This window comes from Danio aesculapii, chromosome 21 (assembly GCF_903798145.1).
Source record: "Danio aesculapii chromosome 21, fDanAes4.1, whole genome shotgun sequence".
Taxonomy (NCBI): domain Eukaryota; kingdom Metazoa; phylum Chordata; class Actinopteri; order Cypriniformes; family Danionidae; genus Danio; species Danio aesculapii.
In genome coordinates this window covers 26,038,219-26,063,700 of record NC_079455.1, presented here as the reverse complement: position 1 = coordinate 26,063,700, position 25,482 = coordinate 26,038,219, and the positions used below count along the sequence as shown (strand labels likewise).

The 25,482-nt window shown below is 34.3% G+C and overlaps 1 long non-coding RNA gene across 1 annotated transcript; it reads left to right on the top strand.

The window, feature by feature from the left end:
• Positions 1-374: 374 nt before the first annotated feature.
• LOC130214208 (uncharacterized) lies at positions 375-4,777 on the top strand. The gene is made up of 3 exons (XR_008835610.1): positions 375-480; positions 3,461-3,601; positions 4,618-4,777. It is a non-coding gene; the product is annotated as an uncharacterized LOC130214208 (long non-coding RNA).
• Positions 4,778-25,482: the final 20,705 nt, after the last annotated feature.

Sequence of the window (25,482 nt, the reverse complement as noted above, 5' to 3'; positions counted from 1 at the left end):
CAGATCTGTAGTGTCGGAGTGACTGCTGGAGTTTAAATTAGCATTAGCGAACCAACTGTGACTTTGAGGAAACCGCAATCCTCCAGCAGTTCAAGGAAATGAACAATTACCTGCAATATAAAAGCGTATAATATCAATATACCCTATAATTGAAATCACTAGCTGCTTTTCCATGACCCTTCAAACTGCTTGCATTGAAAATACAGCCAGTCGAAACATTTCAATTTCGCGGAGACTCAATTTCAATGTTTCAGTGGAAACATTTAATACTAGTACATAATCATTGGATAACATACCTGTCACATTTGATTAAATATCTGGCTCTGACATTTCAACAAAAAAAAAAAAATATGTTTGTGTCTCATTTCAGAGAAATTCACAGGACGAACCGAGCATTGTGAAATGAGGCGGTCCAGCGTACAGAGGACTGAACTTGTCACCTAGCAACAGTGACAGCTGTCGTCAATAAGCAGCAGTAAAGTTTGTACTGTCTGTTTTTTTTTTTTTAAAAAGCGATTTTTAAAACTTGTAAAACAAAGTTCCCAAACTGTATCAAGATATTCTCGTTGGTCCTTACATGAACATAAAACAAAATTTGTAAGAAATTCCATAGTCTTTTTGTTTTTAACATGTGTTTAGTTAGCCTAATCTAATTGAAACCTAATTAATAGTTCTAAAACTGTAATCTGGATTTAAAAAGAGAGCATAATGAGTTTTGGGATGTTCGAGGCAATGAAGGATCGACAGGTTGTGTCCTCCATTAAATGAAGGACAGGTAATTTGTGAATAAATCACCAAGTTGAACAAATCAGTTAAAAAATGTACTCACTTTTGAATGCTTTAATTTTGCACTCATGAAAACAGTGGTAACTTGTTTTCTTCTTGAATTATTCATTCATTCATTTACCTTTGGCTTAGTCCCTTTAGTGGGCGATCACACTGAACACTGAGACTCACTACATTGCCTTTTTTGTTGACAAGAAAAAAAGAAGCACGGTGTGCTTTTTATGTCACTAGGCAATGACTGAATCAGCTGGGTATTGAAAAAGTGCGTTCTGTGTGATGGGCCCCTTATTCCTCAGGGGTCACCACAGCGGAATGAACCGGCAACTATCCAGCATATGTTTTACACAGCGGATGCCCTACACTGGGAAACATCCATACACACTCATTCACACACATACACTAGGGCCAATTTAGTTTATTCAATTCACATATAGGGTATGTCTTTGGACTTGTGGGGGAAACCGGAGCAAAGGGAGGAAACCATTGCTAACATGGGGAGAACATGCAAACTCTATACAGAAATGACAACTGACCCATCCGGGACTCGAACCAGCGACCTTCTTGCTGTGAGGCGACAGTGCTAACCACTGAGACACTGTGCTTACCTTCTTCATGAGTGAATCAGCGATTTGAACAAATCATTAAATGAATGATTCAATAATTCACTCGATAATGGAATATCTCAGCCAGAAATCAACAATCAATGTAATCATCCTCCGGCTATTCAGATGAAGTTGTTCCTTCAGTAGATCATTAAAGGTCATTTTTGGTGGTTGTCACTGGCTACCAGCACTTTGAGGGTCACAAAACACTGTGTACAGACACTTTGTTAATTGTTTTTTAAAGAAATATTTGAATGAGTGATTTAATGAATCACTCCGACAGTGACAGTGGTAACTTATTTTGTTTTCAGATAAATCACTAATTTAAAAATTGAATGAATTGTTAAACCAACAAAGACAGGGTCACTTGTAGGCTCTACATAAAGATACATTTGTCAATAAAAAAGTCCTTAGAAAGGAATGACACTGGCTTTTTGTTCAAATCACTTATTTAAAATGAGCTGAAACAACACAATTCTTGTGTATTTACTGTGACAATTGTTTTATGTTCAATCCACTTACATTCATAAGTTAATTTAAGCCTTTAATGTTGCCTCAACACAAATAGATTGTGTGGAACCCAGCATTTTTTACAGTGTGGGTATATAATACAGGTATTACAAGTAGATGGTGAGTTATGAGGACATGCTGATGTTCCCATTTTTCAAAGGTTTATAAATCATACAGAACTGCATCTAGTTTTCTGTTTGGGTTTGGCGTCAGGTTGTGGTAGAGCAATAGAAATACAGTTTGAACAGCATGAAAACAGTGGAAACCTATGGAATGTCCCCACAATTCACAGAAGTGTCAGTGTGTACTGGTGGGTTTGGTGGTTTACAAGGACAGACTTTTGTATAATTACATGTATGACCTAGGTAGGACTACATGGAGGTTCATGAGGACATGTCTTATGTCCTTGTAACTCAAAACATACTTAACATGCTCTTTTGACATTCAAATATGCCACAGGTTTCCTGTGAGAGTTAGGTTTAGGGTTAGGGCTGGGTTAGGGCCATATTATAAATGGTTTTTGCTGTATAAAATACATTAGGTCATTAAATAGTTAATTCATTATATGTCAATAAAAGTATTAGTACCTACTTAATTATAACTATTATATCAAAATATGTACCAATTACAACTGGAATACATGCATACAGTTGACCTCCATAAATATTACTGGTTAAATTCTGAAACTTGTAAACAGTAAAAATTTGAATGAAATAGAATTAGAGTAAAATAAATTACTTTTAAAAGGTTTGAGTTAAATTGTAAAAAGTAAACATTATACTTTTTCTCTGTGGTAGTTTAGAGTCTAGAGTCCTCATAAACTACCAATGTAGCCAGGAGGTCTTTGGGTGGTCCAGAAGATCCACTGCTTGCTGAGAAAGGTCCAGAATTTGTCCCATACATGTGCTCATTTGTCCTATTTTGACTGATATGCCATCATAAATAGTGAAAATAACCCATGGAAAAAGTCTTTAAGACCAAGCGGAATCCTGTTTTCTGTCCCTTTGGTGTGACTTCAGTTAATCAGTTTTGGCCAATGCTAAAAATTACTTTCCACTTTCCAACATCCAGCTGTGCAAGAAAGCATACAATCTGACATAAGAGAAGTTCTCTTTCGCTACTGTATTGTTTTTAAATGGAGAAAACATTTTACAATTTTTTTATTCTTGGACCTTATTTTTGAAACTAAAATGACCAATAAAAAGATGTGAAGCACCAAAAGGGGCCGATATTAAATATTCATTCGTGCCTGATGTTCTCATGTAAATCCACCAGAGGCCACTGTTGACGGACTGTTTGACTGACTGAATGACTGACTGACTGACTGAACGATTGACTGACCCACCATCCTCCTTCCCTAAACCCAAGCAATTGTACTGATTGACCCACCCATCTACTTCCCTAAACCCAACCAACAATTTTCAAAAGCAATCTAGAAAAAGAAAAGCCCTTGTCTAATTTTTACCACGTTTTCAGATTTACCACATTCTCACCCTGTTATTTAATTGTTTTTTTTTTATTTTCATTTTTTGGCTTCTCTTTTTGTCTTATCTGCTTTCTAGAACCGTTCTTCATTGGACTCGAACCCTATCTTTGTGGTCATCTCCTCTCTGCGTCTCAAGTCCACAGACGTACATGACGAGCTAACAGGACAAACTGGTCACAGCCAGAAAGCCGTCCATACGGAGAGAAATGAGCAGCTGGTAAGCGCAAAAAGGAACAGCATCATACCGCCCCATAGTGTTCATTTAAAAAACGAAACCATACGTACTTCTGGCTACATAATTTGCGATCTCCAGAAATGTATATAGGGCTACGTTTTTCAGAATGAGCCTATGTTGGCTATTGTTGGTATACATAAATTTTCAAATGTACTTTTTCCAAGAGAGGCTAGAAAAATCATGAAGATCTACATTATTATTTTGTTTACAGTTTTTATTATTATTTAAAAGGCCAAATTCTGACTGGGAAAGTTGAATATGCTGGCCAGTTTGTTACTAGCTCAATAAATGACAAGAGAATACAGTTTTTAATATAAACTTTAACAGATTGCAATTTTTTAATGATATATGATGTAATAAGTTTGTTTTTAAAAATAAGTGTGATTAGGATGACCAGCTGATATGCTAATCCAGCTAAAAATAGTGCTTGAAATGTCACTAAAATGCAGAATTAAATCTCACAATAAATAGAAAACGAGGCGAATAACAGCAAAAGGTCCACTTTATGAGAAAAAAGAACCACCCTTTTCACCAGGCTAGCTACTGGCCTGCAATGCCATACCATATACTGTGTGTGACAATGAAGAAGAGAGAGAAAACTAGAAACACTGTAAACTTACTCAGAGATACTTTGTCCAAAGATGGAAAAATGGAGCAAATAGAAAAAGCCATGTGGTGTGGCCATTAAGCAGCACTCACCGACCCAATAATACCGCTATCGTAACATATATCATTGTAAAGCAGAAAATAAAAAGTGTGAGCAGCATCTGAACATCCTCTCCATCATCCTCACACCTGCTTTGATCTGAGCTCTATAGGTGCACATATTAACTTGATGGAGGAAAAGCAAAAAGGAAGATCTGTCAATTCAGCTTCTCTCTTTCCTCCATTATAGACATGCGTGGGTGTTACATTGTGTGTCTCAGAGTCAGGAATTTGTCTCTTTTCGTTATTCCAGTCTCCTGCACATATATTTTCTTTCTCTCCGAATCTTCCAGAATCTGTGATGTAATCTCCTGAAGGTTCAGCAGGGGTGAAGATGCTGGATGTAAATATCTGAGCTGCCCTGTTCACTCCACAGAGAAGAGCAGGTTTACAGTACACACAAAACCAATAACCCATGCAAGTAAACTCTGTTTCTTTGACTTTATCTGTGAATCAACTTGTTTCTGATGCGCTTATGTAAATGAGCCATGTTTTTATTATACTAAAAGCCATTTCTCATCTCTGTGTTCATGATCCTAGTACTTATTTTCTATATACCAGTATGTTTTCTCTGAAATACTAATTTATTTGCTACTATAGTTCTTATTTAGATAGTACTATACTTATTCATTAGACACTGGCTCTTATTTATTTGTACTTTAAATTTGATTAAATAAACTCATTCATTAGACAGTAGATCTTAGTTTTTCTTAGATCTCAGTACATTTAATTACACTTAAAATTGTTCATTACACACTACACTGTAAAAAAACCCTGGTTGCCTTAAATTTTTAAGCTGAATCAAATTAACCTTATGAGTCCATTGAACTTATATTAAATTAAACTGACTTAAAACAGCTTGTGTAACTTATCAAATTAAGTTAGAACATGATTAACTAAGTTACAATGAGCTAAAACGTATGCTGTCATGACTATTTGATCATATAATTTTTGAAAGTTTATCCAGGGTTACCACTTTTACACAAAAAAATAAAGGATGCCAATTTTGGAGTGTCTATTTAAGCTGTGCAAATAGCGCACCTCGTTGGAATAAACTAGTTAAGTAATTCACGCCCATCACCGTTTGACTGACAGAGACAAAATAGCTAAACAGCGCATCAGACAGCAGTGTGAGTGGTGTATCTCGTAAGGTGCATGGCAACATCTTTTGACGCGATCGATCGTGAACCCGGTTCGAATCCAGCGTCTGATGAACACGTTCGTCATTTTTCTCCCACTACATATCAGATTTTGCCTACTCTTTATCACAAGGAAGACAAGTAGGAATCTTTAATAAGTATGTGTATTATGGAGGATTCATAGAACTGGATTGGAGAGGTGTTCTATCCAAACCATGTGCCTCATAAGTTTGTAGAAGTTATACATTAAAAAATACCCTTAAATATAAATTTTTAGTAGTGATTCTGTGAACTTAAACTATGTTAAAATCTATTTAATTTTCACTAGTTGTATTTGTATTTTTTCAAAGTATGCTTTCAAATAATTTAAATCTTTGTAAACTAGAAATATATGTACTGTATATTATTTATTGTAAAAATGCGGGGCAATACATTATAGATTAATTTAATTTAACAATATTATATTAATCTTATTTTTTAATTCAACTATAGGGGTGCGGCTAGGTAGGGGGCCTACAAGACATTGTCCCCAGGGGCCTCTGAATTCTTAATCCGGGCCTGTCAGTGGTGGTAAATCACAACTTAAAATATTGAAATCTGTGTAAACAGAGGTAGTCAGTCTTTCTCTTTTTACAACTCTGCTGCATTGATATAGCTGATGTTATGTTTAATAGTGTGGTACACCTATGTTAACTCAGCTAGTGTAACGTTGAGTAGAGGAGAAAATACTAATTAACCTAATTTTAAAGGGTGGAATTGATAACAGATCTTGGCTAAAATATTTGTCATTATTTGCAGTAACACCGATCCAAACATGGAAACAGCACACAGGCCTACATAAACTAGCTACAAACATTAGCTAGCAAAGTTTTCAATAGCCTATTTCTAATTTTAAATATGGAAAGTTGCAATTTACTAGTTTATTTTCTTTACATGGGCATTATGTTGTTTATTAATGCATTAAATGTAATGTTTCATGTAATAAATGAAAGCTTATTGGCCTGACTTAACCTTAACAAACAAATCATAATATTGCATTAGAATGTGATTCTCTTTCATTGTATTTACAGAATTTGTGACCCAGTGTGTGAAAACCAGGCCAAATCTATTTTGAGATAAAGTTTGATTGTAGCCATTCATTTCGCTGGGATTTCAGTTGTTGACATGGTTTCACTCAGTTAATATTAAATACATATATTTTTATTATTTTCACAGACTGTTCTTTATTTCATGTAGAATACAGTAAATTGCAAAAAAAAAAAAAAAATTACTCTAGCTAGAATTTCACTGACTGGGTCACTGTCATTACCATGTCTGCTTCGGGAGAGACTTGGGGTATGAAGAAATGCTGCTCTCCGGAGGCATGTTGTCGCACGACAGACCCGCATGAGCCACAGAGAACGCTCTCCAACAAATCGTAATTCATCATTTCAGATCATATCAGTTCATATCTGCATGAAATACACTCACCAACCACTTTATTACCTTACTAGTTACTAGTAACAGGTTGGACCCATTTTTGCCTTTAGAACTGTTTTAATCCTTCATGGCATAGATTCAACAAGGTACTGGAAATATTCCTTAGAGATTTTTGTCCATATTGACATGATAGCATCATGCAGTTGCTGTAGATGTGTCGGCTACACAGCCATGATACAAATCTCATGTTAGAGCACAATCCATTAGAGCACATCCCAAAGGTGCTCTAATGGATTGAGTCTGGTGACTGTGAAGGCCATATGAGTACAGTGAACTCATTGTCATGTTTAAGAAACCAGTTTGAGATGATTCATGCTTTATGACATGGCTCGTTATCCTGCTGGAAGTAGCCATGAGAAGATGGGTACACTGTGGTCATAAATGAATAGAAGTGGTTAGCAACAATACTCAGGTTGGCTGTGGCGTTTACACGATGCTCAATTGGTACTAATGGGCCCAAAGTGTGGCAAGAAAATATCCCCCACACCAATACACCACCACTACCAAGGCAGAATGGATCAATGCCTTCATGTTGTTGATGCCAAATTCTGACTCTACCATCCAAATGTCGCAGCAGTAATCGAGACTCATCAGACCAGGCAACGTTTTTCCAATCTTCTATTGTCCAATTTGGTGAGCCTGTGTGAGTTATAGCCTCAGTTTCCTGTTCTTAGCTGACAGGAGTGGCACCCGGTGTGGTCTTTTGCTGCTGTAGCCCATCTGCCTCAAGGTTTAATGTGTTGTGCGTTCAGAGATGCTCTTCAGCATGCCTCGGTTGTCCTAAAAAGTTATTTGAGTTACTGTTGCCGTTCTATCTGTCTATCTGGCCATTCTCCTCTGACCTCTGCCATCAACAAGGCATTTGCACCCACAGATCTGCCGCTCACTGGATATTTTCTCTTTTTCAGACCATTCTCTGTAAACCCTAGAGATGGTTGTGTGTGAAAATTCCAGTAGATCAGCAGTTTCTGAAATACTCAGACCAGCCCATCTGGCACCAACAACCATGTCACGTTCAAAGTCACCTAAATCACCTTTCTTCCCCATTCTGATTCTCGGTTTGAACTATGTTTTTTTATAAACAAAGTAAACATAACATTTACTTAAAATGTTTACATTCACAAAAAATAAACAAATAAAAAATATAATAATAAAAAATAATAATGATATCTTTAAAAAATACATTTAAAACAAGGAGATAAATAAATAAATAAAACTCAAAGTCTAAGTTCACAAAGCCACTAACAACAATTCAAAGATCAAGTAAATATGTTTTGATTACTGACCAAGTCTGTTGGAAAATACCTGATTTCAACTGCAAATCTGCGGTCATTTATATATATATATATATATATATATATATATATATATATATATATATATATATATATATATATATATATATATATATATATATATATATATATATATATATATATACATTTATATATATATCTGATTCAGTCTCTGTGTCCATTCTATCAAAGTAGGTCAGCAGGTCTTCATTGAGTTCACTGTAATTAGCTTCCTAGCTCTTATTAACAACATACATACAAATAGGTGAGACTTACAGAACTAATCAGGGGGGAACCGTCAAGCAAAAAATACTGGGTGCATTGGTATGTCATATCCTAAAACTTTACCAATCCCCCTTTTAACCTCCTGCCAATAAATTTGTATTTAAGAAAATTCCCAAGATATATTAACATAATCCCCCACCTCTCCACACTCTCGCCAGCATTGTGATAATAAAAAACTTCAAATTTGGTGACCACTAATAGAACTCTGAAGAACCTCATCTTAATCTTCCAGTCAAACTCTTTCCATATTAGACTTTACCTTGACAGCTGGGTGCAAATCTTTCCCCACATCTCATCCTCTATTATAGTGTTTAACTCTAATACCCAATTTCTTTTGATATGGAAGTCATCAGATTTATCCTACATTAATGTTCTAAATAAATGGGCTACAATATTTTTTAGTAGGTTAGACCAAGTCCAATATTAAATATTTTTCTATATTTATATGTATACTAGTTCTACCTGGTACATATTTTTTATTTATAGTAACTGCTAGCATCTAATGAATAAGTGCTAGTATTTCATGAATAAGTTCTAGTATCAAACTGCAAATATTAAATTAATAACTATTATAATTACCTTTAAAATACTTATCAAATAAATGGCTTTTTAAAAAATGTACTATAGTAAACTATGAATAAGCACTCTTCATTAATAAAAAAATACTATAATCTAATAAAAAAAGCACTCATAGAATGACAATAGATATGAGTTTAAAGGTTAAATGTTAAAGTGTTAGAGATGTTGTAAATAGCATGGCAAATAACAACAGAGAGAAACAACATTACTAGAATCGCCTTCAGACTGAAAGGGATTGAGATGACGAAACTTTAATTTTAGATAAGCGTTTACTAATATTTGTTCTTCTCTGAGAGCGCTCATCAGAATTAAACCCAGTTCCAGGAAATGCCCGAAATGATCAGTTTTCATTTAGTACTGCACTGCATTTTCCCTGTTGCTTTTAAATGATTGTTTAATTTGATGTGTCTTTTGTGTGACCCCCATCAACACCCAGATGGAAACACAAAGAACAGTATGTGACATCAATCACTAAAGTATAAATGTGTTTGTTGAGACAGAGGTAATGTGAGCTGAATATTAAACACACAAGTGCATGGAGGTAATTATTGGTGAGAAATAAAATATATATGTTGCAGAAATGTGACAATAATTTCAAGTGATCAAGTGGCATTTAAAGGGCAACCTGAATAATTCTGTAAACATAATTATCTGGGTTACTAAATTTCATGTACTTAAAAAATATGTAGCTGTGTGATTAATGATAAAAAATAACAATAAAAAATTATATAAAATAAGAATTATACTGTGCTTAGCAATTACTATACTATAATAATATATTACAGATTTGTGTGTTTTTCAAAAGCGGTGTTATGTAAACAGACTGGAATTTAACATCCTGAAGATAGATGATTAATGTTGAGACAAAGATTGTTGTTAAAGTAAATCTACAGTCATTATATTTCATGTTGGAATTTTATTTAATTTTTTTATGTTTTACATGTTTTTATAATCATTTTAATAATTTCAGGGATTTATTATTATTATTTTTTTAATTTTCAGTTAGATTAACATGCAGGACAATTTGTTTCATAATAAAATGTAGAGATTTTAGAGGTTATTTTCATGCATGTTTGTATACAAAATCCTGGGCAACCAATGTCACCCATTTGGTGGAATGGACCATAAGACTGAACCGAATTGAATTTTCGACACGTCATATACACTGCAAACTTCTATTGAGATTGTAGAATTAAGCTTTGAATCTTGTCATCATATTTTATAAAGTCATTACCCTAAAAATGTCATCATTTTTGTAGTATAACCTATAATTATGTAGCCTAGGATTTAAACCACTGAAGATGCGTTTGGTAAACAAATTAAGAACAATTATTTTTTTCCCTACAGTACTAAAATATTGGTGCTACTATGTTTTTGCTGTCAGAAAATTATGTTTTTATTTTGCAGAAAGTTGCTAAAGACAACAGATTCATAGTCAAAGTAGTGATTGCTGAAATTTATTAGTTATGGCCAAGTTTAAACGTATAAATACTTTTAGTTATTTTAATAAAAAAAATATGTTAGAATGAAATACACACACATTTGGGAAAAGTCAGGGTACAATACTTGTATAGGTTTTATTCTATGAATTTAAAACTGCCTTGGTAACTCAATGTTAAAGGGCTTTTATTTGATCCCTTTTAAAAGATGTAAGATAAGTCTTTGGTGTCTCCAGAATGTGTCTGAAACTTTACAGCTCAAAATACCCATCAGATTATTTATTATACAATGCAGAATAAGCCCAATTTGGGCTCTGAACATAGTGTAGCTGTTCTTGCAGCCTGTGTCTTTAAAAGCAAATGAGCTGGTTCTTCCCACCCACCGTTCCCATGTGCGTCTGCTTTTCCTGCGTTACAGATAGACAGCAGTCAGTGACAGAGAAATCCAGCTCATTAGTCAAAAATACCAAGTAAGTTTATTTGATGTATTTGTGGTTAAGATTATTCAAGCCTTTCTGAAATGATGAGTCACACACAAATACAGTTACAACATTTGCAGCACCCCCCCCCCCCCCCACACACACACAAATGTTTAACTTTGCACTGCTTTTGCTTTTGTATATATTGTTGCTCCATATTGTGCATAATGACACTATGCGGTGGTGGTGATTCTAGTGGTTATGAATTAGATATTGATTTCACTGTCTTTATTACAAACATTCACTGTTTTAAAAGCATATTAAACATCTAAAACTCATTCTTGAGCTGCAGCTGATCACAGAGAGTTGAAACAGATCTTTTAATTCCAGTTTCTTTGCAAATCCTGTTCAGTGGACATGTTTATAAGAGTTAATATGCGCCTGTCAATCAATTCGGTGGTGGGGGAAAACCAGACTCCTTTGTCAGACTGCAGTGGGCCTCAAAATCAGTGGGATTTGGATTAACGTCAGGAAATAAAAAAAAAAAGAGACTTGTGTTTATATTACTCCAGTTTGACTGTGGACACACTATACTTACACATAGTTCAGTCCAAACAGCGTACAGAAGTTGATTTTCATCATAGGTGTCCTTTAATTTAATACCAACATTTCTGGGGTTTTTCAGCAGTTTTAGAGGCCTGCATCGGCATGTCTCCACAAAGGCAGTAAATGAGAAATCTGCAATCATCTGATGGGCATCTGCCAGTCCTGTAATTCCGCTGACATTTATAAATTTAGTCTTGAACTGATGCGGAAGCAGTAAAGCAGTCACAGCAGTGGACCTGAGAGGGCTTTCACGAGCTGTAAACCCTGCCAGATAAGCTATCGGGACATTTGTATCGATCCGTTTAATTTGCTCAATAGAAATTTTGAGGCCCGAGGCATTTTAATAGTTTTATCTCACCAAAAACTTGCCCACATGTATCTTGGAGAGCTGTAGCAGCAAATATGCTGCATAATACAACATTCTCCTCGCAGCAGCAGCAGAATTTACTTGACAAACACAGATTCTGTATCAGCTCTATTATATAAACGCCATCAGCTTTTCTCATTTATACTTTTTCCAAAAATGCACAAACACAGCTCCTTCAAATGATATAAAAGTCTCAGAAGACATCTTACATTTATGAAAAACCTTTTCGTGCACCTCAACTTCATAAGAGGCTTAAGAGGAAATGTCACATAATATGAAATATAGGCTTTGATGAAATCATTCACTCAATGCAGTTAATATTTGATGTGACACTTCTGTCTTTACTGTACTGTTACATATTGAGACAATGAGCCACTTCCTAACATTTCGTAACTACAGGTATGTGCCCAAAAATTAGAATATCAACGAAAAGTCCATTGATTTGAATAATTTGTTTCAAAAAGTTAAATGTGTGTTATATTAGTTCACTACACACAAAGTGGAATATTTCAAGTCTTTATTTGTTTCAATTTGAATGATTATAAATCCATTATTTCACAAAATTAGAATATTTAATGTGACCAATATAAAAAGGAAATTAAACATGTTGGTCCTCTGAAAAGTGTGTTAATGTTCTGTATTATGTCCTCAGCAGTGGTGTAGTCCTTGCTATACCCACGTATACTCAGTATGCTAACTTTTTTCCACGAGCTGTTTGGGTATTACCACTTCTGAGGATCAATAATTGCATACACTGTACCCTCGGTATACTCACTTCTGATTATACTTCCCTAATTTTTTGTGTATTATTTTAAATTCTTACTTAAACATGTATATGTGTGTATAAATGTATATACATTTTTCTTTGTTTACCCCAAAATGGTCTGTTCCTAATCCGCTTTAAAATGAAAATCCTAAAATCGCCTCTGTACAACAGTATTTCACAATTGTCTTAATCGTGCCTACCGCTACAGGGAACGACACTATATATATCTATAACACTAAAATAATTTTTTATGAGGCAAAGACTAATAAATTGCGTAACAATATGCAATTTAAAAGGGTAACTAGTATATAATAGCGACAACAGAAGACAGACCCCTAATAGTTTGGTTTAAAACAAGCATGCACGAATGTGACAATTAAAAATAATGGCTGATTGATGTTCAAAGGAACCTATTAAATGTTAAGTAATAAGCCAGTAAAGTAAGTAAGTTAAAAAGCTGTCTTTCCATGTATGCACAGGCCCTATTGAGTTAACTTAAATAAAAGTTAACTAAATTGTTGTAACTATCTTGATTGACTCTTTTTTCAGTATTAAAATGATTATATAAGCTCCATACTGTATACATACAGCCAATTGCCAAGGCTAGCTTATATATATATATATATATATATATATATATATATATATATATATATATATATATATATATATATATATATATATATATATATATATATATATATATATATATATATATATATAATATAACTAATGAATCGAAGAAACATTGACTTTCGTCGTTTCTTTGTGTACTTTCACTTAAAATTTAGTTTGGGTGTAATAGTATACCACCTTTTTTTTTAGAACTACACCACTGGTCCTCAGTACTTTGTTGAGCCTTCTTTTGCGCTAATTACAGCATCAAGGCAGTGTGGCATGGAGGCGATCAGCCTTTGACACAGATGAGTTGTTATGGTCGCCCAAGTTGCTTTGATATCGGCCTTCAGCTCGTCTGCATTTCAGGGTCTCTGCTCCCTCATCTTCCTCTTGACAATTGCCCGTAGATTTTCAATGGGGTCATGATCAGGTGAGATTGCTGGCCAGTTACGAACAGGGATACCATGACCCTTAAACCAGGTACTTGTAGCTTTGGCATGTGTGTAGGTCCCAAATCCTGCTGGAAAATAAAATAATCATCTCCATAAAGCTTGTCTGCAGCAGGAAGCTTGAACTGTGTTGACTGCGTTGACTGTGGACTTGATAAAAGACAACGGACCCCCACCAGCATATGACATGGCTCCCCAAACCATCACTGAATCTGGAAACTTCACACTGGACATTAAGCAGCTTGACTTTTGTGTTTCTCCGCTCCTCCTCCAGACTCTGGGATCTTGATTTCCAAATGAAATACAAAATTTGCTTTCATCTGAAAGGAAGACTTGGGACCACTGTGCAACAGACCAGCACTTTTTCTCTCTTTTTAGCTCAGCACACACACTTCTAACGTTGTTTTTAGTTCAAGAGTGGCTTAATGCATAGAATTCTACAGCTATAACCCATGTCATGCAGACGTTTGTATGTGGTGGTTCTTGATGCTTTGACACCAGCCTCAGTCACCCTTGCTTAACAATCCTCTCAAGGCTGCGGTCATACTTGTGTACCTTTTCCAGCCACATGTTCCTTTCATCCTAATGCGCTATTAATAGATACTGAACTCTGTGAGCATCCAGTTTCTTTTGTAATTGCCTTTTGAGACTTTTCATCCATTTTGAGGGTTCCAATGATGGTCTTCTGCACAATCGTCAAGTCAACAGTCTTCCCCAGGATTCTGAAACCTACTAAGCCAGACTGAGACAATTTCAAGGCCTTACCAGACTAGATTGAGACACAGGGAGCCTACAATGTTGAACTCTGTCATGATATTTTAATTTTGTGAAATACTGGATTTGAGTTTTTTTCATCTTTAATCCATAATCAATAAAATTGAAACAAATGAATGCTTGAAATATTTCACTTTGTGTGTAGTGAACTAATATAAGTTATTGAAAAACTGTTCCTCGATATTCAAATTTTTTGGCACATACCTGTAGCTGAACAGTGGGATAATATGCAGGTGATGTTAAAAAACGACAACAACAAAGAGCGAGAGTAAACATATAATATATATGCATCTGTGTGGGTAACTAAATATAAATATACTGTATATTTCTGTAATATTAATTAGATAAAAAAATATATTAATGTCAAACTGATTTATTTGTTTTTGTCAATATAACACCATTTGCATTCATTTTCATAAATCATGCTATTTCCGAAATGTGATTTACGAAAACCCCAGATTTATCTGGTTTTGCAAATGAACTCAATTAATTTTAAATGCACATGCAGTATATTTGAACATTATAATATATTAACAAATATATGGATTGCAATGAAGAGCTCCCATTATAGTTTAATCTGTATCTGAAAGGCTATGGTTATGGGTATAAAATAAATTAATACAAATAAAAATGAATATAAAATAATAGAGTTTTAATATAATTATTTAAAATTAAATTAATAAAAAATGAAATTATGATTAATTCAGTTCAATTGCACATGAAAAAATACATCATCTAAAGCTGCTTTCAAAGAGCAATGCTCAAAACACTATAGAAAATATGGGAGAATTGCATGCATACTTGTGTGTTGACTATAAAGAATGAGAATAGTTATGCACATAAGTTCTTTTGAGCATCATATTAATATTATAAGTAAATAAATCTCCTAAACATGCACAGAGCTTCTGTCCTAGTCATTTGCACATGACTTTGAGCTAAATGAAAAGCAAATGTTCAAATGAGTTTGACATTCGTGATGGTTTAAGCTGTCCAGTGCTCATGAATATTCAAGGCTGTTTAATATTCTCCAAGAACTCTTCTCTTATTGTTACAGTTAATTAGTCGTTACATGGTGATCAGAGGTGGGCAAATTCACTGTTCTGATGTTTTTACTGAACTTTTTAGTGTTTCATTTGATGATTCTTTTGAATATGCTTTTATTAAGTTGTTATAATGAAGAAAGTTTTAGAAAATAAGAGTAGAGAAAGTGGAAATGAGGTGAAGAGAGTTTTTGGTCACTCAAAAGAATATTTAGGCCTAACAAATAAGACTTCTGTATTCTGATTGCATATCAAATTTCCATCCATTTGGATTACATACTCTTAACATACTTGAACTAATAATCTTTATATGATTGATGTTTGTTCGTTAAACATAAATAAATAAATAAATAAATAAGAACTAGATTTATGTTGTAATATCAATAGATTGAATGTATTTTCAATGCTTCTTATTAATTGTTCTTTTGTGTGGAGTATGAAGTGGCGTCAATTTTGCCCCTGAATTTAAAGTAAACCAATTTATAGTAAACCAAAGCTATACACTTATGCACATCCATTCAAATAGGTATTGCTGCAGTCTGGAGACCTCCAAATGGGAGGGATTACACCGCAAGTAGGTTGGGTGACTCTTCGAGTCGGAGGGACTTGCACCACAAGTATGCTGGGTTTAGGTAATGTAGGTTGAGTGGACATTATTAAAACACCACAGGTTACTGGATTTAGGGTTGGGGTGTTGTAGACATTCATAAAACACTATTTTGGAGCCTATGTTATGTATAAGACATTAAATAAATAAAAGCTCCAGGTTTGTACAGCCCACTTGGAGCTTGAAGGCCCATCCACTTGGAGCTGGCTCCGACCTGTTTATATCCGTCTCTATCCATTTCTTTTAACTGATTAAATCTCATTGATAAATGAAATAAAATCAAAATGTTACAAGCAGTTAAGGATAAACTTGATTCATTTTTTAAGTGTCCTAGCAGGTACGTACAGAGGTTTAAGGCTCAAGCTGTGCTGATGCTTTCAAAAATTAGCCATGTTTTTTTATAGTAAAAGTTTACTAACTATGTTTTTTTTTTTTTTTTTTGCTGCATTTACTTCCATTTGTATAACCACAGTTTTACTACAATTTTAGATTAGATTAGATTCAACTTTATTGTCATTGCACATGTACAAGTACAAGGCAATGGAATGCAGTTTCGGTCTAACCAGCAGTGCAATAGCAGCAAGTGCAGGATACAGGTATAAGTTATAAAGTGCAGTTATAGAAAAACTATGGTGATATTTACAGATGGATGTACTATGAACATTATATACAGGTTGTATTAACTATGAACAGAGATTTACAGTAAATGAATATATGTACAGGTAGCTATTAATAATCAGAAGTGAGTGTGCAGCTAGATAAATATAATTACAAATGTATATGCACAGTGAGTGTGTACATAATCACAAATGTCCATGTGCAGTGGGTATGTACAGTTCAAATAAGTGAATCAGTGCAATGAATAGGTGCAAATTTTAAATGTGCAAATAGCGCAGTGATTGTGAGGAGTATAAGTTAGAGGAGAGTGGGGGGTGTATTAGGGGGCAAAAGAGTCTGGGAGGGGCAGAGTTCAAAAGGAAGACAGCTCTGGGGAAAAAGCTGTTCCTCAGTCTGCTGGATTTTGTCCGGGGTGCCTGAAGCATCTGCCAGAAGGCAGGAGAGAAAACAGTCTGTGAGCAGGGTAAGAGGAGTCCTTAAGACTACTGCGTGCTCTGCGCAGACAGTGTTTCTTCTGGATGTCTTCAATAGCTGGCAGTGTAGTCCCTGTGATGCAGTTTTCACCACCCACTGCAGTGCCTTACGCTCAGCAACAGAGCAGCTTCCATACCAGACTGTGATGCATTTGGTCAGGATGCTTTCTATTGTGCAGCGGCAAAAGTTCACCAAGACAGCTGATGAAAGCTGATTCTTCTTAAGTTGCCTTAAGAAAAATAGGTGTGGGTGAGCCGTCTTGACCAGGCTGAAGGTGTTGGTGGTCCAGGAAAGGTCCTTTGAGATGTGGGCCCCCAGGAACTTGAAGGATGAGACAAGCTCAACGGCCATCCCATTGATGTGGATGGGATCATGTGAGCCTGTTCGTCCCTTCCTGAAGTCCACAATGAGCTCCTTGGTCTTGTTGGTGTTAAGGAGCAGATTATTGTCGGTGCACCAAGTGGCCAGATGCTGTATCTCCTCCCTGTAGGCAGTCTCATCATTATTGCTGATTAGGCCAATCACTGTGGTGTCATCTGCAAATTTGATAAAGGTGTTGGATCTGTTCACAGGCCTACAGTAGATGGTAAAAAGGGAGTAGAGCATGCTAAACTATGATAGACCATGCTAAACTATGATTAGATTTTCAAAACCAGTTAATTTGTAGTTATCATAGGTTATGTTAACCCACGGTAACTACGTGCCATTTTTTAAAAATAGATCAATGCTATTGGTCAACTTTTACAAATACATTTAAGCACTGAAAGGTACTGGAAAGAGATTGTGTTTGAATATTTTTTGATCTGCTCAAGCTGTCAGTCAAACTGTATAGCTCCTAAGTGCAGTGAACTGTAGTTAGACAGCTGAGCAGATCAGTGTCTCACAAGGGTAAATTAATATCTTGTTACATTTCTTTACATTGTTAATAAGCCTGTATTTGATAGCTAGTTATTTTTTAAACTATATTTTGTATTTTTTATATTCTTCACATGGTAGGCTACAGAATTGGGTCACTGTGAAATCTTTATATTATATGCAGAATTAATCATATCAGGGACTCTGGGAAGTTAAACTTTTCCCTGCAAATGTACTTGAATATTTAAATTTTCATATGTGTGCACAGCCATGATAAAAATAAAATAAAATAAAATAAAATAAAATAAAATAAAATAAAATAAAATAAAATAAAATAAAATAAAATAAAATAAAATAAAATAAAATAAAATAAAATAGAATAAAATAAAATAAAGGTGACGCAGTGGCGCAGTAGGTAGTGCTGTCGCCTCACAGCAAAAAGGTCACTGATTCGAGCCTTGGCTAGGTCAGTTGGCGTTTCTGTGTGGAGTTTGCATGTTCTCACTACGTTCGCGTGGGTTTCCTCCGGGTGCTCCGGTTTCCCCCACAGTTCAAAAACATGCGGTACAGGTAAATTGGGAAGGCTAAATTGTCCGTAGTGTATGTATATGAGTGAGTGTGTATGGATGTTTCCCGGAAGGGCATCCGCTGCGTAAAACATATGCTGGATAAGTTGGCGGTTCATTCCGCTGTGGCGACCCCGGATTAATATAGGCACTAAGCCGAAAAGAAAATGAATGAAAATAAAATAAAATAAAACAGCAATCAAACAAACAATTGTTTATTTACTTTAAATAATACAAAATAAAAGTATATAATAATCTGGACAGATCATAAAATAAATAAAATCTATAAAAATCAGTAAATAAAATGTAAAATATATTTGTCTAAATTTTAATATTATAATATACAATTTTAGTTTGACAGTCAGCAAAATTGCTATTGGTAGAAAATGTAATTAAATCCCTTTTAGAATTTTAAAGTGAGTATAGTTTTTTCACACTAAACCCCTGTGAACAGAAAACACATCACCTTTACTGTTAATTGTATTTATTGTAAAACTGTTCTGACAGCCATCAAAATACATTTTAATTTAGTTGGCTTGCAGTGAGCAAAGGAACGAAACAGGGCAATCTAAGTGTAAAAATCAAAGCCTAAAACCGACAAAATGACTCCAACATAACATATAACCTTACATAATGGGTACAATGGGTACCATGATTTTATTTCAGAATAGATATTTATATTCTTTAGTCTGTCACTCTTTTTGTTGTATCTATCTAGCATAAAATACATTTATGAAAGGAAATAAGGTTTCAATATGAAAATTTAACAGAAACCTCACCACACTTTGATTTTATTACATAACAGGTTTTAATTGATTTTAAAATGGCTTCTTGATGTTGTTACATTGGTAGATCTCTAATAGACTGCACTTTTGGAACTAAAATTCCCTGGTTATTTTAAGAAATTCAATGTCATTTTAATATAACAGAGCCAGCACATATTTGAACATGCCAGGAAGAATCATTTTATTTCTAACTAGTTTTATGTTTATTTAGGGATGTATTGGTAAATTCTAAGCCCTGCACCTCCAGTTATTTGAAACATTAATATCCATCATTAATGCATCTGACACTTGTTTGACCACTGATTTCACAATATTTTGGAGATAGTCTCACCACACATTACTTTAAATGGTCTTTATTTTTTCCCCCTTGGCTTCAGAGAAAACAAACACCCCTATAGATTTAAATGTCAGACTTCATAAACCGGAGATCACAATGCAGTATTTTGGGAATCTATGAGGATTTCTTCAAAAATGTCATTCTTTATTGTGGAGAAGAACTCCTTTTAATGTTTTTTTTTTTTTTGTTTGTTTTTTCACTGCTTGGTCTACCAAAATTCTGGGTTCTACACAATCGATTAGTGTTGGGACAACATGATGGATTTTAGTTAAATTATTAATTTTGACAAATTAAAGTGGATTGAGCAAAAAACAATTAAGTTGTCCCCAAAAAACCACAACAATTGTTGTTTCAGTTCATTTTAAATAGCTTTGAAAACAGCTAATATCCAGGGGCAGACTTAACCAATCAGCAAGTTAAGCAGCCGCTCATGGCCCCGTGGATTTAGGGGCCCCCATCCAATGCCAAGTAGCCTATATTAATCATATACAGTTGAAGTCAGAATAAACAGCCCCCCTTTGATTTTTTTTCTTTTATAAATAGTTCTAAATGATGTTTAACAGAGCAAGGAGATTTTCACAGTATGTCTGCTAATATTTTTTCTTTTGGAAAAAGTCTTATTTAAACAGAAATTGGGGAAAAAAATAAACAGGGGGGCTAATAATTTTCACTTGAACTGTAGCTCTTTTATACATTTACTACCATATGTTGTAAAATCTGTCTATAACTTAAGATTTTAATGTTATTAGTTCTTTTCAAAATCGGGGGCCCCCATGAATAATGGAACGTTCCATCCGTACTGCACATGCGTGTGATGTGAGCGCAGTGCTTCAATCAAAGACACCTCTGCCAGCCAGTGTTGCTAATTTAATGACTTTTCAGACACCCTTAGCGGCAAATTTTCAAATAAAGGGACTAGCAAATGTTTTAGGTGTTACTGGAGATTTTTAGAGAGCCCCAATCAGACACACCTGGGCTGGCTAATCAAGCTTTTACTAGGCTTTCTAGAAACATCAGTGCAGGAGACAAGTTGGAGCTAAAATCTGCAGGACAACAGCCCTCCAGGACCGAGTTTGGACTCCTCTGCTGTACATAATTTACATTAGGGCCCCTACCTGGAATTGCTTAAAGCCCCAAAATCACTAAGTCCGCCCCTGCTAATATCATAGTGTAATGTGTATGCAATCAATTGCTCAAAGCCTAGTGTCATTTAATGAAACTAGTTTAGATGATAAAACTTTATAGAAAGGGTTAATATAGCATTAGTTAACATGAAATGACAATGAACATAACATGTAAATTTTTTTAGGAAATGTTAATTTCTACATTTACCAATACATTGCTTAAAGCAAAAATTGTATTTGTTAATAATGGTTTATACATCGTGAAGTACACGCTAAATAAACACACACATACATACATGCATACATACATATACAATTGAAGTCAGAATTATTTGCCCCCCTTTGAATTCTTTTTCTTTTTTAATTATTTTCCAAATTATGTTTAATATAGAAATTTTCACAGTATGTCTGATAATATTTTTTTCTGGAGAAAGTCTTATTTGTTTTATTTCAGCTAGAATAAAAGCAGTTTTTATATTTTTCAAAACATTTTAAGATCAAAATTATTAGCTTTTTTTGATAGTCTACCGAATAAGCCATCATTATACAATAACTTGTCTAATTACCCTAACCTGCCTAGTTAACCTAATTAACCTAGTTAAGCCTTTAAATGTCACTTTAAGCTGTATAGAAGTGTCTTGAAAAATATTATTTAGTAAAATGTTATTTACTGTCATCATGACAAAGATAAAATAAATTAGTTATTAGAAATGAGTTATTAAAACTATTATATATATATATATATATATATATATATATATATATATATATATATATATATATATATATATATATATATATATATATATATATATATATATATATATATTAAAAATGTATCTAGGCAGTCCAAAGATTAGTACAACGTTGGTTTTGTTAAGGTTGAGTGAAAAACCTAGGATTAATTCACACACACACACAAAAAAAGGATAAAAGGATTTAATTATGGTCTAATACTTAACCAATAGTTCTATTGATTCTAAATTGGAATTTGGATTTTAAATAGGGGAATGTGTAAATTTAACAAATGAATATTTTGTAAATGTAGATTTGAACCAGTGACAGTAATTCATTAAGAAAACTTACTGTTAATCAGGTTAAAGATTTTTACTGTAGCATTTTTACAGTTTTTTTTTTACAGTTGTGGTCATGGCTATTTTCTTTTACAGTGAATGAACAGTGTGCCGAGCTGAAGTACTGAATTTATCAACTCAAGTAAGACTTTCATCAGTAAAGCGACTGCAGTAATCTCTTCTGTCCTCAGCATCACTTTCATCACTTCATTAGGCAGCGGCATGTCATGTCAACTTTCATCTGAAGCTCAATCAGATTTCTTTCAAGAGCTGACAATAAATTATAAGCAAATCCAGGCCTTCTGAGTGAGAATAAGGTTGATTTTAATAGCCCCGACACTGCTGGAAGTCAGACAATGAATTCAGAATGACTCTGCAAAGTTACTGTCATGTCACTTCGCTGTGTTGAATTGAAGCTTTATGTCTGTACATCTGGATATGTTAACAAAGCTTTCAAACAATTAAAATGCAGAAGCACGTCTGGGGGAAGATGATTCATTCAACATCTTAATTTTGAATTTGCATTGTAAAACACTGAATGCAAAAAATATCAATACCGTATTTGGAAGCATAATAGATTAATTATACATGTAAATGATTTTAACAGCTTTCCCCAATTAGTCAAAGAGAACTAGCAGCCTAAACAAGATGCTTTATAGAATAGGGCTGATTTGAGCTCCCAGCATGCACTGCAGCATGAATTAATCATGCAGGTAGAGCTGTAGGCTTATTGATTAATAACATAAAACCTTACAGTAGTGAATCACGCTCTTTAAAATTAAAGTTCCTTACAGGCATTGATGCTTGATTGAATGGAGAAATTTTTCATTGTAGAAGAAGAAAATGTTCTTTACATGCTTCACTAACTGGGAAAAAACATACGCTGGATATGTTGGCGGTTCATTCTGCTGTGGCGACCCCAGATTAATAAAAGGACTAAGCCGAAAAGAGAATGAATGAATGAATGAATGTAAATGAAAGAATATTTAATTACGTTCAAATTGTATTTGTAACTCTCACCATACAAAATATGGTAGAATATATAGTTTATAAGTATAATTTATACTTCTAGATATTTTTGGGGGGCCCCTGGGACCCTAAGCAGTCCGCTTACCTTGCTTATTGGTTAAATCCACCCCTGGCCACAGTGCATTTTCATTTACGTATGCTTTTGAAAACACTATTAGTTTGGTTTTAGGTAAGTGGTTCACTAGGTGATCTGTATGATCATACATTAAGATATACATTAAGATATATAACATATTTCAGATTCACAAAAATATACACAGTGCTCTTTAGTGGATTTGTCATCTGAAATGTACAACGAAATGTACCCGGAGCAATGCATTTAATGCTTCTCATGTATTTCCAATTAGCTGGGCTGAACATTATTGTTTAAGCATTGGAAACATGAATAGATTTCAGGACAGTGTTGTATTATCAAACTTTATATATCACATATTACAGATGGGTTGGTATAATGTTTGTGGCAAAACTCGTCATTTTACTGTTTGCCTTTTGCATTTACATCAGCATTTGAATTGACTTTTTCTTTCATTTACTTTTTTTCTGACACAGTGCCTTATAGCAGGATTAGTGAGCAAGGGAGGGTTTTCAGACTCAGCTTGAGACTTCTAACTGGCTCTGCTGTAAACACTCTCTAATTGATGTAACAAGGGAACATAAAATTAATGTTATTCTAAACTGTGTCAGTGGGGTTTAAATATATCTCAAGGTTATCAAAATAAATGTTAAAAAATGTGCTGCTGAAAGTGTTTTTCCTTGAGGCAAGTTCAGTGTTGACCCACATAATATGCTCAAACTCTATTTAAAATAATCCCTGAGACGTGACCATTACATTCAGTATCATAAACATTTTTCTATTCATACTAAATTGTTGGTTTGATTTCTTGAATAATGAATCTAGCACAGTGTCGAGAAATGAATTTGAAAAGCCAGCTTAAACAGTTTTCTGTCAGTTCAAATCTGTATTATATATATGTATATATGTATATATCATGTATTTATGGATTATTGAATGTGACAATTTCCAAGCATCATCTTAAATCTGATTCTGTTTGACACTTATTTAGCACATTTTGAATTATTCATCTTTGACTGTACTAGAATATTTGAGAGTTCAATCTAAACTCATGCGTAACATAGTTTTGAGGGATCAATCCATCATTTTCAGAGCCAAATACTTGCAAAGTCAAATAAATGATGAAATAAAAAGGCACATCCCCCATTAAATCATGTATAGAGACTTCATTGCCTTGTGACAGAATATTATTGTGGCGTGAAATATATGGTTCATAATTCATTATTATTACAAAAAGCCACATTTATGCTTCGGTTGGAAAAGGAAAAGGCAACCATATTGAATTGGTCTCGTTTTCCTGCATTGAAAAAGTATACTTGTACAGACACAGCACTAAAATGTACTCAAGGAAAAGTAAAAGTACACATTTTTAAAACTACTCAGTGAATTACAATTTCTGAGAAAAACTGCTCAATTACAGTAGCTTGAGTATTTGTAATGTGTTATTTGACACCATGGGTAACAAGAAATGTAAACACGTTTTAATCAGTTAATTAGAAGCAAAAGTGGATATAAGTAGCTTCATAATAGGATAACCCAACCCAACCAGACTATGAAAAAGTCACAAAGGTATTTTTTAAGTCGTTTAACATTTATCAACTTTTTAACATGTTTAAACACCGCCATTTTGCTCATTTGTCAGTTAAACAATTTGTATTTTGAGATCGAGCGAGATAATTAAAACTGAACTTTTTTTTTAATTGGAACATTAAACAAAAGCACGAATATATACAGAAAAGAAAGAAACAGATAATGAAAGAAACAAATAATGAAAAACAAATAATAATTCCAGTGGCGCAGTAGGTAGTGCTGTCGCCTCACAGCAAGAAGGTCACAGGTTCGAGCCTCGGCTGGGTCAGTTGGCGTTTCTGTGTGGAGTTTGCATGTTCTCCCTGCGTTCACGTGGGTTTCCTCCGGGTGCTCCGGTTTCCCCCACTGTCCAAAGACATGCAGTACAGGTGAATTGGGTAGGCTAAATTGTCCGTAGTGTATGTGTGTGAATGGGTGTGTGTGGATGTTTTCCAGAGATGGGTTGTGCCTGAAAGGGCATCCGCTGTGTAAAATTGTGCTGGATAAGTTGGCGGTTCATTCCACTGTGCCGACCCCGGATTAATAAAGGGACTAAGCCGAAAAGAAAATGAATGATAATAATTCCAGGAGTAATACAAATTACAATAGAACATTTTAAATCTATGTCAAAGCATGATCACAGTGATCATATTGGTCATATAGAATACAGTCAGCTGGGTATTATAGAAAAGAGTAAGGTTCACACAGAATTCTTTCCAAAAAATCTTAACATAGGCACATTTCCAAAAAAGATGATCGACAGATTCATATTATTCCACAAAACGAACCCTTC